This window comes from Mus caroli, unplaced genomic scaffold (genome assembly GCF_978045245.1).
Source record: "Mus caroli unplaced genomic scaffold, Mus_caroli_1 scaffold_13, whole genome shotgun sequence".
NCBI lineage: Eukaryota > Metazoa > Chordata > Mammalia > Rodentia > Muridae > Mus > Mus caroli.
The window spans coordinates 48,978,474-48,991,371 of NW_028227268.1; the positions used below are offsets into that span (position 1 = coordinate 48,978,474).

Genomic DNA, 12,898 nt, shown 5'->3' on the forward strand with positions numbered 1-12,898 from the left:
GAGCCAATAATTGATTTTTATTATTAAATTATATGTCATTTTATAGATATGACATGGTTGTATAAGAATTCATTTGCTGATGGTTCTTTCTACTTAGGAACAATGCTAAATTGTACTTCTGTGAATATTAATAAATAATCATTTGTTTGTGTCAATTATTGTAAGTTACAAGCCTAGTCACACAGTAATTCTATTTTAAAAGTTTTCCTCTCTGAATTTTTAGTTAATTCTAAATTTAGTACATATTCTTATTTGTATTATCCTAAAAGGTATTGGATTCATTGTGGCATTTTCATGTATATTTAGTTTGGTAAAATATACCCAACATTGTCTTTATTCTAACTTTCTGCTCCTTGTTTTGGCTTTAATCCTGATATGATTCATTATTCTCTCTTATACTTCCATATCACATGTACTCTGCTTTCTTTCTACATCTCCTCTTTAAGGTTCCTGTTTTTCCTTCTCATGAGTCATATTTTAGTGTTCTGTCCTCTATATACAATCTCACATAGACACAAATATATGAAAATTATTCACTGGGCTGAGGAGATGTTTCAGTGGTTAAGACTACTTGCTGCTCTGGCAGAGGATCCAGGTTCTTTTCCCACTAGTATTGGGGCAGCTCACCATTATTTGTAATTTTAATTGCAGGAGATATAATATCCTGGAATGTATATATGTTCTGTTAGGGGAAGGAGCAAGAGAAACAGTTCAAAAGATGAGGCCAAGTAAGCACTTTCTGAAAGGGACTCTAGTATCCAGTAAATAATCACAACAATGATACTCACAACAATCACGTGCACACACAAACGTGTGTGTGTGTGTGTGTACCTCTCTCTCTCTTTCTCTCTCTCTCTCTCTCTCTCTCTCTCTCTCTCTCTATATATATATATATATATATATATATATATATGTATGTATATGTATATATATGCATATATATGTATATATATGTATATGCAAAACCACTTGTATGCATAAAATAAGAATAAAAACAGCCCTTTTCAAATTAGTGATTCGAAATAAGCTGGTTCACTGAAATGGTGGTTATAGGTTCTTTTCTGAAATCCATGTCTTCCCTATCCCCAGATAGTACTCCCTACACATACATCTCAAACACATCTCCTATAACTGAATAAAATTCTATTGTATATAGGTACATATTTTCACTTTTTATTCATCAACTGTAGGTATCTAAGATGATTCAATTTCTTTACTTCTTAGAAAAGGAAGCATCAGTAAGCATGGACATGCAAGTATCCCTAGAGAGAGAGCATATGCTCAAGAGTGCTAGATAATATGGTAATTCTATGTTGGGTTTTATTAAGAAATGTACATACTGCTTTCTATATTAGCTCCAACTGTTTACACACTGTCCAAGTGAATAAAGGCTGCTTTCCAATCTTTAGTGACATTTGTTTTCCTGATGATGGCCTTTCACACTGCAATGGAATGGAATCTCAAGATAGTTTTCATTTTGATTGCCCTTGTTGTAACGAATTTTGAATATCTAAAAAAAGTTTATACTGGTAATTTGTATGTCTTCTTTTGCAAATTTTCTGTGTAGTTTTTTACACGTTATTATTGGGTCTACTGTTGTCTTATTCTTCATATTTTATGATCTTTGTGCATTTTTGATATAAATCTTCTCTCAGAATTACATCTGTCAAAGATTTGCTCACACCCTAAAGGTTAGGAGATCATTCAGATCTCTCTATCTTTGTGGTACTGAAGCATTTTATTTCAGAGGATAGATCCTTTTTGGTGATTGTTGTCATTATTTACTAGATACTAGAGTCCCTTTCAGAGAGTGCTTACCTGTCCTCATCTCTTGAGCCATTTTTCCTGCTCCTTCCTCGAACAGAACACTTTCACCATGTTAGGCCTACTGATAGATATCTTAATCCATTTGGAATTTGTCTGTGTACAAATTTAGAAATAGGGTCTAGTTTCATTCTTCCACACTTAGATATCCAGTTTCTCAGCACGATTTATAAAGGCTCATTGCTATTCAGCAAGCATTATTGGAATCCTTGTCAAATCTTAGGTAGGTGTAGCTCCAGTGATTTATACCTGGATCTTTGTTCTGTCCATGATGCTGTTACTTCTCCTATGACTCTGAAATATAACAGGAAATCAGACATATCTTCAATTTTACTTTTCATTAATATTTTGAAGTAGTCCCTGATTTAGTTGGATATCTAGGATCTTCTCTGCTTTCATATGAATGTATTTTTTTCTTTTTCAGTGAAGAATTTCAGAAGATTTTGTAGGAATTGCCCTGAAACTGTCTCTGAATTACTTTAGGTTAGATCCACTTTCACAATGTTACTTCTTTAACCTCATAAGCATAGGAGGTCATTACATTCCACATGTCTTTTTGCAATATTTTTCTTTCAGTATTCTGAAGTTTTTTTGATAGATATATTTGACATTGTTGTTATGTTTATGTTTTCACTTGATTTCATAGAGAATTTCTAAACTATTATTGTTGTACACACTATATGGAATCTATTTAGTGTTGCTAATATGTATATGTGTTTGGGATGAATATAATCCATAAGGGAACTAGACCTTGGAGAAAATTCCTTCTTCTTCCAACAGTAGCTATTCCTTGCCACGTTCCTAAATTAACATAATTTATATTTTATTTTAAATTCAACGAGGGGTTGAGAGTTAATGGGCACCACTTACCTAACATATCTTGAAGACATGCAACAAGGTACAGGTTTTCTGTTTTTTTAACTATTCATTCAATTTTCCTAGATGGTACTGTAGCCTTACGGATAGTGGTTGCTTTGTAGATGAAACAAATGGGACTGTACATGCCATAGTTACAAGTTATTACATTTTGTCCACATATGCATCCCAGTAATATACCTCATGTGTAGCAAAAAAATTTTTTTTGATGAAGGGTAAGAATTATACTTATCTTTGGCTACAACAATCAGTACTTATAATATAAATAGATACTTTGTTAACAGAAAATGGCAGTAACAGGTTCTCCTCTAAGGCCTATTACTTCCTAGGTGTGCAGAAATAGGCATATATTCCTTTTTATTGATTGGGCTGACATTCCGTTAGAAAGCTCCTGGTTACCCCAAGATAAAGGTGCCACTATTGCACCACTGGAAATACTGCTTCTCCTTGTCATTGTGTAGATCACTGATATGGTAGTCTCTTTCATAGTATTCATATTGCTTGATGGACTTAAGTAGAGATCAATAACATTCCCATAGTAGAATGACACCATAGACAGATCCCTATATGAACACTGGTTGAGAATGCCTTGTGGATACCCATGGAAGATCAAACTTTGGGAATCAGAGGAGATAATTGATGGATTAAGCTTTTAAAGACCCCACCATGTCTGCCACTTCCCCCTCAGACATTGCATCTAGGACTAAATTTTCAATATATGAGTTTTGGGAACATTTCATAACCAAAGCATAATACTTGTGTAATATACTATACAAAGAGTAGAGTTAACATTCTATATGGGTCAAATGATATTAATTACTAACAAAGCTCTTAGATTTTATAAGAAGTAAAGTAGATCTGAGGTTAGAATATTGGAGAATTTGGGGCTACTACATAGTGCTTTCATGGACAAAAATAAATGTCAGTATAATCTGTAATAATCTAATGGATGTAAGACCATTAAATATGTATATTCCCTTGGAATGCAAGTTTCCAATATATCACCATATACAATATTTCAGTAACATCTGATCCAGAGGATTAGAGCCAAGTGAAAAGAACAGACACTGAAAGAATTACAAATATCATCTATGGTTTTGTGTACAATGGTATGGATATGATGATTGGATCAGGTGTTAAGTCATGCCTGTGTAAGACCCCCAAAACTGGGGAGACCTCCGCTCAAGTCCTGGGATGAGCTGGCCAGCACCTCAATAACTTGAGAGAAAACCACACCTGATGCAAGCTGCAAGAGGCTTTAGTGTCAGCTAGCTGAGGAAGAACTCCTTTTGCCACACAGGACAGGGGAGTTTGACCTCTAGTGGTGACAGTAGGGGGCTTTTAACAGCTAGCTGAGGAATTGGGAGGAGTTGGGAGGAGTTGGGAGGAGTTTGGCTACAGCTCTTCTCTGTGTAATCTATCTCTCTGTCCTTGGCACAGGGAGCCAAGTGCCTGGCTAGGTTTCCCCACAATCATCCCATCTGTGGCTGTAAGGCACAGAAACAAAAAGGCTTTTTGCTGGCTATAGAGAACAAAGAGCTTCTTTCTGGCTATATTTTTAGAGATCAAGGAAAACAAGCTTGGGGAAAGTCCAGGGGCTTTACATTTCAGAGAGAAACACTTTAAGTTGGGGTCTCACATCTTCAGTGTCAACGAACAAAAGGCAGCCATGAGGATCAGGATGTAGGCTTTTAAAAAGCTATTGGCCTGACAAATATTTGAACATTTTTCAAGGGAGTTATTTTTTTCTTATTCTGACCTTTTCCATTTATGAGCACATATACAAAATTGGCTCACATACGCAAGATCTTTGTTAGTATCATGTGTGTCTCTCTCAACTTATCTTTACAGCAAGTGTGGGTCATCTGGAAGGCTTTCCAAAGTATGTGCTTTTCGTGATGGCATGCTGCCACAAAATCTGATTGATTCTAATAAAAAATGGTTTTACTTCTAAGATATTTTAACTCATGCACAGCTCAGTCCATAGTACTTTTGAGGTTTCCCAATTGCACCCTTAACCCTCCAAAGAGTGTTTCTATGCTAATGGCATTCTGGTCAATGTCCAATGGAACCAATGACTACAAATCAATCCATGAGTTTCATGCCATCTCTACTTCCCTCATAAACATAACCAGATATGATCATTACTATAATCAGTAACTATTATAGGACAGATTTTTTACTTGGTTCTGGAAAGGTACTAGCTAAGTATTTTGGCTATACTGGGGTATTTGGGGATCTAAACTCGTCTGTGAGCAGCTTCCCTTTGGCCATGGATGAGTACAATGGAAGAAATGAGCAGGTATGTTACACAGATTATGATCATAGAGGCATTCTATGATCTTTACAAAACTATAAATAAGGGGAAAAGATCTCGGGCTTAGGTCTTGTTATCTCTTGCTACCATCCTAGATGAGTTGGGAAGGGTTACTATCTGATTGAATGTACTTCTAACACAAAGTCTAGTGTTCCCAGATTATATATTCCGTAGTGTAGAATTCCAGATGTGATAACTTTTCTATTCTCTAACTCTGCCTTTCAAGTCTTCCCAACCTCTACAAGTATGTATATATTTGTTAATAATAATATTCAGTGATATCACTGCACACTATATTTTTATCAGACTCTATAACTTTACTATAATGTCAACTCTGTCATTCAAATAGTTTGATATAGTAATCATTAAACTCTGTTTTATTTTCAAATCATTAAAATATGCATTAAAATGCAGCTGAATTAAACATTTTAGAAAGGAGAACAGAGACATTGATCTTCCTGCAACTTTTAATGTTCCATTTGTCTTCTTTTTTACTCCCACTGAATCTATTGATGCTCACATGTGCATGAGTGCAGTGATACTCAGTGCATCATGAGCAACCTACCAGAAGTAACAGACCATAAGAAAACTGACTCTTCTCTAGCAGCCATCAGCTGCCAATCACTCTTCAGCTAGATGTCAGGTCTCATGATCCTCTCATTTTTCTGTGAAAAAATGTTGACTGGCTTGATATTGTCCATACAATCATAACTGCTCTGAGATGATAGTGTAATAGCCATGTTATACCAAAAGGACATATTTTCCTTCAGTCTACCTATTATCTGGCTCCTACAATCTTTCTGTCCTCTTCTTCTGTGTTTTCTGCCCTGTAAAAAAGGAGAATGATATGAATATTTATATTAATGCTATATACCCCACAATCACTTTTTCTCTACACAATGACAGGTGTAAGTCTGCATAAACTTCTATCCGGGGGAGGCGGGGAGCAGCAGTTTCTCTATTAAAGGTTAAGAGCTCAACTAAACAATGAGTAAAATGCCAAATATTTATAAGACAGTTTGGTATTATTTAGTAATATAGTAATATTTGGTCCATTTAGTAATATAATAGTAATAGGGTCTGCCCTATATTTTATGATTTCACCAGCCATGGATGGTTTTGGCCAGGAATAAAGTAATGTGCATGAGTTCCTTTCTTTACTCTGAGAATTTAATCCAATCTGAATGCTGCTAGATACTTCTAATTCTTTTGACCACTATTGTATCAGTGTTCTATCTTGCTAGATCAATTATTATTTTAGCTTTCAGTGTTCATATTTATGGATTTTTACAAGCAAAATAATAAAAACATGAAAGGCAATGCTAAGAATTGAATATTTTTCTGTTCCTACTTCTTTTCCTATGGTTTGGTGAAATAAAATTAAAATGGCTGCTGGCTAATAAATTCGATAAAGGAAAAATGACACTGTTTTTCAAGAAGACCACAAAAGTTTGTTCAAGGTGAATAATATATATACATATATATACCAAGTTGTCAATTGATAGATTCATATATTACATATGTATATATGTAAATAGGTATTTTGATAGGTATGTGTATATATGTATATATACTTACCTAAGAATCTTCCTATATACAAATTCACTCATTATATTTCTATATATCATCTAACTATCATCTATCAATCTATTTGAAAGTATAATCTCAATAGAATTCCCTTTATTCTAAGAATTAAGAATAATGATTGACAAGTTGGGATTTATATAACTAAAGGCTTCAGCATTGCTAAAGAAACAAAAATTGAGTGAAGTGCCAAGGAGCATCCTCAGCTTGCAGAGGAGACGTGAGGAAGGGGCATTTGGGAGTGACGAAGGAATAACTTGAAGTCAAGTTATGGGTTTTCATTCTTAAAGAAATTATGAATACAATTCAATTGAAAAATTCAAAATATTTCCTTTTTGTTTGAACAACAAATATTTTCTTCAATTTGTCATTTCCAGCAGGTTTCCATCAGTGGCCCTGGCTGGTGAGTCAAGGGAATATTTAAAAGGCAGAAAACAACTAAAGGGATCGGTTTAAAGCTAGATTCAGATGTGATCCTCGTGATGTGATCTACAATGTTGAACCACTGCACCCAGAAAGCTCAGCAAGTTCATTACATACAGGTTAACATGGAACTCAGGTTAATGTCTGCAAACAAGCAGAGGGGCAGCATTATTATATACAGGTGAAGAGGAGGCAGCTTTGGCTCATCTTAGTGGGTACAGTAGGTATAGTAGGAGCAATATTTTGGACAAAAATTCTCTGAGGGAAAATTCTATGGAGAACAGTATTCACCACACAAAATGAATATCAACATTTGAACCAGAGAAGAATTTTTCATCTTAAATCTTTAACCTCCTAGACAATGAAGGTTAAAGACAATGGGTCTACCTGGAATTTTTCCATATACCTGAAATGGCAATGACTTTATTCATATAACACACACACACACACACACACACACACACACACGTGAAAACCTCAGGTTTTCCTCTGCTCACGGTATATACTCTGCCTAATTGCTTTCTTGGAATTTGTACAAAGCAATCAATTTTATCTTTTATGACATGTTTCTGTTGGCATTATCAATCTGGAAATGTATCATAAGAATGATACCATCCCAGATAACAAAAAATAGATACTAATCACACCAAGGCAGGAGTAAGAGAAAGACAGGTATAATATATTTATTGATAATTCAGACAAAGAAGAGATTGAGATTAAATATTAACTATAATATATATTTTATAAAATGTTCAAAGACTAATAATAAAATAATATTCACGTAGGATATCTCTCAAAAATGCTATACTATACAGAACATTATGCAACAGTTTTGTATAAAGATATTTATATTATTGTGGCTTAAATACTTACATTTTAAAACATTACTTTTCTAGTTTTGTTTGAACCTGAATTCTATATTCATCATCGATTAATGATGTCAGATTGATATTGGGTGAGAACTTTTCATATTTTGTTTTCTAAATAACTACTCAAGATGAATATTAGCTGTGTTCAATGTAAAATTTTCCAATTCCTAATAAAATATAGGGCTTTCCTGTGGGAGTTCTCTGAGTAAGGTTTCAACGTTATTTAAATTCTTACAAATATGCTTCTCATTGTAAATAGGTTTCTGTATTAATACTAGGACAGTGATTACTTATCAAGTTAGTCTATTGCATAGATCTTCTATATGGTCTAGAGTTTGTGAAAATGATAAATGATTTGCCATATTCTTTACATTTCTATGGTTTGTCTCTAGTATGCATGCTAGGAGAGGTTTGAAAGTATGATTTCTGTGTAAAGGACTTCCTATATTCTTTACATAGGTAATGTTTGTTTGCAGTATGGATTCTGTAGTTATCTTGAAGATTTGTGGAGCAGGAAATGGATTTCACATATACATTAGAGTTGCTGAGAACAGGGTAAAGGATCGTTAACATTCACTATATTTGAAAGTTTTGTCCTTAGGATGGACTCTGTGAAAAGGTTGAAGACTTGAGGACTTGGGAAACTAATTATGTACTTACTACATTTGTTAGGTTAGTCTCCTGTATGGATTCTCTAGTGAAATTGAAGATTTGAGGAGCAGGAAAATGATTTTCCACATGCATTAGTCCTATAAGGTTGTTTTCCAGTGTGGATTTTTTGATGAATTGGAGAAATGAGGACTAGGTAATAGGCATGAAACATTCATTACATTTGTAAGGTTTGTCTATTGTATGGATTCTGTTGTAGTAGAAGACTTGATGACTGGGTTAATAATTTTTTACATTTATCAGATTTATACAGTTCCTGTTCAGTGTCTGTTCTGTGGTGAGCATGAAGTTTTCAGAATCGTGTAAATGATTTCCCATGCTTATTACATTTATAAGGTTTGTCTATAGTATGAAGTCTGTGGTGAACTTTAAGACTTGAATACCACGTAAAATATTTTCCACATTCATTACACTTGTAAGGTTGTCTCCTGTGTGGATGCTGTGATGAACTTGAAGATATGAAGAATGGAAAAAATAATTTCCCACATTCATTACACTTTTAAGGTTTGTCTCCAGTATGGATTCTGTAGTGATTTTTAAGATCTGAGGACTGTCTAAAGCTTTTCCCACATTCATTACACTTGTAAGGTTTGACTCCAGTGTGGCTTCTGTAGTGATTTTTAAGATCTGAGGACTGTATAAAGCTTTTCCCACATTCATTACATTTGTAAGGTTTATCTCCTGTATGGATTCTGTGGTGAACTTTAAGACTTGAAGATTGTGTAAATGATTTCCCACATTCATTACATTTGTATGGTTTGTCTCCTGTGTAGACTCTCTGATGAACTTTAAGATTTGAAGACCGAATAAAATATTCACCACATTCATTACATCTGTAAGTTTTGTCACCTGTATGGATTCTGTGATGAATTTTAAGACTTGGGGACTGTGTGAATGATTTCCCACATTTATTACATTTGTAAGGTTTGTCTCCTGTGTGGACTCTCTGATGCACTTGAAGATTTGAAGACCGGGTAAAATATTTACCACATTTATTACATTTGTAGGGTTTGTCTCCTGTATAAATTCTTTGGTGAGCTAGAAGATTTGATGACTGGATAAATGATTCCCCACACTTATTAGATTTATAAAGTTCTTGTGCAGTGTGTATTCTGTCGTGATCTTGAAGTTTTGAAGACCAAGTAAATGATTTTGAACATTCCTTACAACTGAAAAGGTTTCTTTACAGTATGGATTCTGTGAGGGTTTTGAAGAGCTGAGTACTGAGCAAAGCACTTGCCACATTGCATACATGATTTCCATGATTTTCCTCTAGTTTCAAATACCATAAGGCCTGAGGGTTTACTGGAACATTTCCCTGGTGTTTTATATTTTGAGTGTTTTTCTTCAACTGATAAGTTTGAATGTCCCAAGAGATCTGACACATTACAAAAACTGTATATATGTACTCTGGCATTCTGAATTCCCCTTTCATTATGGTTTGAATCATACTGAATGATATTGGAATTGAAATTCAAGGACTTATCATATCCTGGGGCCAGGAAAAGTTTTTAAATGTGTTTTATATTATCTCTCTCTAAGTATAATGATTCAATTAAGGCATTCCTGTATGTATCACATGTGTATCTGTTGGTATCTCCTTTAGTCCATGTTCTGTTATAAACCTGAAGAATTAAGGATTCTTTTAAAATGTCATAAAGGTTCTCTGTGGTATGGTCCTGCTGTTGCAAAATTGACTGAGAGCAGTGATTAGACCTAGCCTGTCTACTATCATGGTTATAATAATTTTCTGAAATACATTTACTTATCACGTTTTTACTTAGAATTGTTTCATGATGAGAATCATATAATATGTTATTACCTTGGTATAAAATCCCTCCAAGTTGATTGTTTTGGTAATACTTCAGAAAAGGGTTTTTAATGTAGCCTATGTTATTATCATTTACTCTGTTGGAGTTCCCACAACTGCTGCCCATGTGATATATTCCAAGTTTCACTGAATACATAGACACTTTCTTATGTTGATCTAAATGGTAGAACTTGTCATAAACTCGATTTAATGGTTGAGGGAGACATAATATATTTTTAGAGAAATATCTTTCACATTGATGATAATCAGTATTTTTTTTTCTCTTCTCCAAAATCTCCTTTCTTCATAAAGTATTGTAGTATTGTCTAATACCATACTACTTGGTAAATGCTTCAGGGAAGTGTGTTTATTCACCCAAATATCTCTCTTTAATGTTTTTGTATTTCTCTGTAGACCAGAGTTGCATTTCAAAAGTTGTAAAAATTTTCCTAAAGAAGCATCCAACTGTAAAAATGGGAGTGAGCTAGACTGACTTCTCTCAAGAATTTCTATAACTTTGTTATTCTTTTCAGAAATTAGAGAGGTGTTTTGCCAGGAGATCATTTTCATAATTACATATTTCATGCTTCTCACTGCCAGCTCTATATTCCCAGAACTTCTTTCTATATAGGTCGAAAAGACCATTGAGTCCAAATCTTGGTGTTATTTCTTTCTGAAAATAATTTTGTGTACACACCTTTGGGAGTAGCTTCTTGGTACGATTGCAATCCAATGCTGAAAGTAATAAAGCAAATCACTATGTGTCATGTTGGAGTTGTGTGAAAATAATATATATACGTGATGTATCAACTAGCACTAATCCAAGGATTATAGCAAAAGTGTGTTAACATAGAAGTGCACAACTTTGTCCCAAGGAAACAAATATCATAAATGTAATGGATGTTAGAACATATTTCATTAAATATATTGCAGGCTTTGTAATATATATGCAAGTCATCAGAATAACAGATAATTTGAAATTAAATTGTTGCAACTATCACCCACTGATATTTTTTCTCCTCCCTGTTAATCTCAATTGTAAATAATGACATAAATCAATGTACAATCACTTCAAAATAATCGATTTAATATCATAGACAATATTTTTAAGGAAAGAAACACAAAAACATTTAAGAATACCAGGTAAAAATTATGTCAGGCATATGAGCCTAGAAGATTTAAATTTTATCTCAAATCCTAAGGAATATTCACTGAGACAGATAAATTCCATAGAAACCTGAGTATTCTTAAACATGTTAAAAATCTTGATTTGTATAAAATAAATTTTCCAACCATACTACTATGAAAAATTTTATGTCAAAATAAAATATGAAGTTCTATTCCCAAAATTTGAACATTCACACATTATTTTTGAAATATATTTCAGAACCATAGATCTGAACCTCATTCCCTGGGCCATAGATATACCTGCATCCTTAAAGGCATGCTGCCACTCAGGCTAACCATGTGAGATCCCCATATACTACACCACAGTATGCTAAGTTCCCTGGCAAGCACAGAAGCTATGAGGTCTGCTCCATCAACTTCATGCTACACCTTCCAGTACACATCACTACTTACAATCTCAGATGCCTGCAGCCCTCAGAAAACACAAGCTCTGTCTGCATCCTCAGAGGCCTGCTGACACCCTGGTTAAACAGAGGTCTGAAGTCATGAGGTGCTACCAGCTCTACCTGCAACCCTGGAAACTTGCTGCCACACAGGGCAACTCAGAACTATCTGAAATCCCAGAGACCTGCAGCCATCATGGACTACCAGGCCTGCCAACACCAGGGACAATCAGATGGTTAAGGACATAGTAAGAACATAATCAACTAAGTCCAGAGCAATATGGTACCACAAGAACACAGCTATCCTACCACAGTCAGCCCTGTATATCCTAGCAAAACTTAAGTGTAAAAAAATGACTTTAAACTTAATCTTTTGAAGATAACAGAGACCCTAAAAAAGAAATGAATAAATCTTTTAAAGAAATACAGGTCTTCTGCCAGTATTATTTGGGTATAAATATGTGAGTAATCTTTTAAATAATTCACTCCATGAAGATTATGTCATTGTTCTTCTGTTCCTTCTCTTGTCTTGTTGGAATTAATGAATATTTTATGAATATCTGTAGCTATAATTATCTATAGTTCATGAACTATGTGTGAAGAAAGTAGTACAGCAATTTATGATCCTTTTAACCTCTTCATAAAAATTGAATTAAAATAGGAAGATTGAATGGTTATGAAATCAGAAGTCTCTTCAATTCCCCTGCATTGCCAGGGGTCATACACAAGAATATGTTATCCAACTTTAGTTCTCCAAAACACAATTGATGTAGTCCATGAATTCAAATCATGCACACTTATGTACTGCAGGGATATGCATTCCTTTCAATCCTGCTATCTGCTTATCTTTTTTTCTAACCATCTGCTCATTAGGGATATTTAAGTACCATTTGAATACCAACAGTACCAGAAGTCTGTATGTCACCACCTTTGGCAGAAAAACCTTGCCGTTCAT

The 12,898-nt window shown here is 34.3% G+C and overlaps 2 pseudogenes; both read right to left on the bottom strand.

Annotated features, from left to right (window-relative positions):
- Positions 1-8,904: 8,904 nt before the first annotated feature.
- LOC147001461 (uncharacterized) lies at positions 8,905-9,825 on the bottom strand (annotated as a pseudogene).
- A 248-nt stretch (positions 9,826-10,073) lies between these two features.
- Positions 10,074-12,138, bottom strand: LOC147001462 (uncharacterized; annotated as a pseudogene).
- Between the last annotated feature and the right edge of the window lie 760 nt (positions 12,139-12,898).